Source organism: Aquila chrysaetos, chromosome 15 (genome assembly GCF_900496995.4).
Source record: "Aquila chrysaetos chrysaetos chromosome 15, bAquChr1.4, whole genome shotgun sequence".
NCBI classification, from domain to species: Eukaryota; Metazoa; Chordata; class Aves; order Accipitriformes; family Accipitridae; genus Aquila; species Aquila chrysaetos.
The window spans coordinates 22,036,877-22,041,037 of record NC_044018.1 but is presented as its reverse complement, the minus strand read 5'-3'; positions in this window follow the sequence as shown (position 1 = coordinate 22,041,037).

Here is a 4,161-nt window from a genome sequence, read left to right as displayed (position 1 = left end):
CACAGTATTCCAGATGCAGCTGCACAAGTGCTGAGTACAGGCGGATAACCACTTCCCTTGACCTGCTGACTGTACTTTTGCTCATACAGTCCAGTATGTGGCTGTATTTGATTTATATATGCAGCAGAAGGCTGAGTGTGGCCACAATTGAGATCAGGGCACTGCAAAGCATCTCAGTATTTCCCCTTTCTGACTCTGAGCCTGGAGACTGCGCTGAACAGGGGTAGGGGATCTAATTTGTGTGCGGGTGAGGCTGCAGCTTGCCATCATATCCATCCATCTGCCAATTTTTTTTTTGTTTTTGAAATAGGAGTATATAAGTGAGCCTCTCTGCTTATTACTTTGAAACTCTGCCCTTCACATTGGTCATTCTGTAGAATGTGCAAATGATGGCCATTCCATGTACTTACAAGCTCAATGGATTATCATCTTGCTGTGAAAAGCCCTACACTTTGCTAGGTCTTTTAATAACAAGTGTTAGTAACAATTTCCTCTGACTCCAGTGAGAACAGTTTACATAAGACAGTGTTGAGGGTCTGGCCAATATCAACAGAAACATTCAGGTAATTGCACTGCCAGATACGTTAGCATCTTGTGAGCAGAAAATCTATTTGGTCCAAAGTATCCCAGAGTTTTAGCCTCCATACTTGGCGTACTGCCAAGCCCATCTTTTTGAAAAGGCATGTAGGTGCAGAGTGGCTTTGGAGAATTTTAGGGCAGAATTTGGTTTTGTTTTGAATATGTTTGGCTGGAGATGGTTACCTGTAAAAGAGCTATAGAGAGAAAAGAATTAGTATTGTGACTCTTTAAGTGCTAATGTATTAGCGAAAGTCCTGCAGTGCAGGGAAAATCTGTCCTTTTAGTATGCTGATTTAAGTACCGAGGAAGAGAGAAAGGGAAAATGAATACACGTGAAACCATATTTCATTCTGTTACAGCCTGCCATTACAGAGGTCACTGATTCTGCTGTGTGTAATATTCAGCCACAAAGCAGAGAAAATGTGTGCATGATGCTGAACTGTACTTACAGTTTTCATGCTATTACTGGACAAAAACTTGAAAAATGCGAAGCATCTATAAAATCCCAAGAGGGAGACAGCAGCCAGAAATAATCTTCCTCTTCACCTAAAGAGAACTTAACACTTCTCTGTATTTACATCTCAAACCCGAAGTGAATGTCTGTCTCCTTTTCAGTACTTATGTTGGCCTTTATTGAAGTACTTGGCTGTTGATGAGTGACATTTATGACATTACTGAAGGTTTGAAGCCACAAATATACGTGCCTGTATAACACCGCAGCATGGTTCTGTGCTTTGTACAAACCCGTACACTGCAGCATGGAGAACTGAAATGGCTCGTTCAAGACAGTACAATGGAGAGAGATGCTCAGTGCGCTGACACATTCTGTTCACTGTAACTGCCTCTCTCTGCAAGCTGTCAAAGGTCTACGCAACAAAAAGTAAGAATGTGGAGTCTCTTATCGCTGCCCCAGGGATCAAGAGAGCTTCAGAGCCCTGAACAAAGAAAAAAAACATCAGAAACCTGCTCATTTGGCAAGCAGAACGATAAATCTGTCTCATGTCAGAAACAGGATTCAAAGGAGCTGCGTTATTTCTTTATTTATTGCTGTTTTTAATATAAATACCAATGAAAAAAAAATTAAGGTGAACAGTGAGTTCAGCTGAGGAGAAGAACTTGCAATCTAGTTAATATTGACATTTCTAACAGAAGTTTTTTGAGGATTTGGGGTTTCTGGGCTAATGAAAACAATTTTGGGGTCTGCTTCATTCTTAGCTGTAGCCTTATCCTGTTGAAGGCAGTGCATTGGCTGCTCGGTTCAAGTCTGGAGAAGTCCTTAAGACAAGGAGCAGTGTTTATAGGTTTATACAATTTATCTCACTCATAAAAAGCAGCGGCCAGAGGAAGATATTACTGACACGGTGAGCATTCTTCACATCCTCTTTAGCTTCTATGCAAACACCTCTGAAATTAAGGTCTTAAAAATAGTTAAATATCACACTCAAAAAGGCAAGTGGAGCAACTGTAGTGGGTAGCTTTTATACTGTATGCTTTTGTTATGCTTTTACTGTAATGCTGGCACCCGAATTAGGTGCAGTTGTCCAACTGAAGTCTTACCAAAGCAGAGTAGAACAGAAATATTACTTCCTTATGTCTTTAGAGGCATATTTCTGTTATATATGCCACTATGGCTTTCTTCCACCAGCATGGCACTTCTGATTTTTCCTCTTAATACTGGCTTCAGTGCTGAACCTTTTTTTGAAAGAGTATGTACTCAGTTATCCCCATACCTGTATTTCTGCAAATGATTATTACTCCTGAAAAGTAATATTCTGCACATGTACCTATGTTTTGAGACCACTTCTCCAATTTATCAAATTCATTTAGGGTTATATCTCTGTCCTGCAATAGAATTCTTCAGCTTTATGAAGTCTGGACATCTAGGAAGCATATTCCGTCCCTTGAAGAGAGCTGGAGCCAGAAAAGACTGCTTCAAAGTTTTACTCAATACATCCTCTTAGTTTGAAAGTGGACTACTGATTACTACCCCTTTAGTGGTTACACAGTGTTTGAAATAATAATCTGTAGTATATTATAATCTAGTTTATAGTAGATTATCGCCATGACCTTTACAATGGTGCAATTATGCAATACAATTTTGTCTCTTAATTTTGTAAATTCTCACCTATTTTACTCTACTGGGTCAGATGATCCAATTACTCTTTCAGGACCCTTTCTCAGTCCACAATGTTTATTACAGAAGATTTCTAAATGTGCCAATCAGAATATGTAATTCATATCTTTTTTTTTTTCCTCTTGGCTGATGCGGTATGTTGTATATAAAAGGCTTGGCCAAAAAACTGTGTATTTTTAGTATTAAAATTATTAAGAAATTCAGGACAAAATTGGATATGCCAAAACCAGAGACAATGTATATTGCTCTTAGAGTATATAATACTTTAAACAAATGTCAATAATCATGGTAGGAAATTCCTGTATCTTGATTCTTTTCATGCCAGGTATTTTGGCATGATTATAAAAATAATTTAAAAAATACTTTGGACTGAATTTGGCTCTCAGACACATTTCTCCAAATGTGGAGGAATTCCCACTTAGCTAATAGAGTTACTGGAAATTTAACATTGCTGGAACTGTGAGCTAGTGCCTGCATTTACTGAAGTATGTAGCAATCTTCCCACGGACTTCATTAGACTTTGATTTGCAGCCTCCAAATCTTCAAGATGTTCTTTTTATGTGTTAGTGTATTCAAAATATTTTATTGTGATAGATGTCATGTACACCATCTATTTTTTTAATGTCCAAGCAAATATTTAGCTTTAAAAAAGACGAATGATGTAATTTTGTTGTTACTAATACAAAGTCCTGGGTAGGGAAAGTTCCATGTATAGAAAAAGATTATGTTCTCTGTTTTTTTTGAATATAATTAATTCTTGAACAAAGTTGTTCTGTAGCAATTGAACATAGGGACCAAGATCACTGAAGGAAGGCCTGCCTTGTGTAGTGTTTCACTGCCTGTAGCTAGTACTGGCATATACGTATGGACAAGAGCAGCCTCTCCGGCTACATCTATATTCATAAATTAAGCCATACCAGAGTATATTGCAGGGTATGGGAACTAGATCCTCTCTATTGTTAAATTCTTAGAATATTTTTTAGCAAGATTTGACCTGGGCCAAGTAGCACTTGGTAATTCCTGGGCACAATTTCATAGTTAGCACAGGTCATTCCAAATGAGAAATTTGTATGGGGATGTTGCATTTTGCAGGGCAAGAGAGTTTGGTGTTATGGACATAGGCTGGAGGTACTGATGGCCATAGAATAGTCTTGGACACATGCTTCTCAGCATAAAACACCTAAAAATAGCAAAGCCCTGAACATGTACTTTGGCTCTCTAGAAACACTATCAACAGATGAATTAAATTAAAAATATGGCTTCCTGAAGTTAGATACATAAGTCATGGATCACAGATCATAGAACATACATCATAGAATGGTTTGGGTTGGAAGGGACAAAGTGGCCTTTCATGCCACCAGGAGAAGCAAACTCAACAGGGGGGACCCAGCCAACTGCATCATCTGCTTCCAGTCCCTCATCTTCTCATGTCAATGAAGAGAGCACTG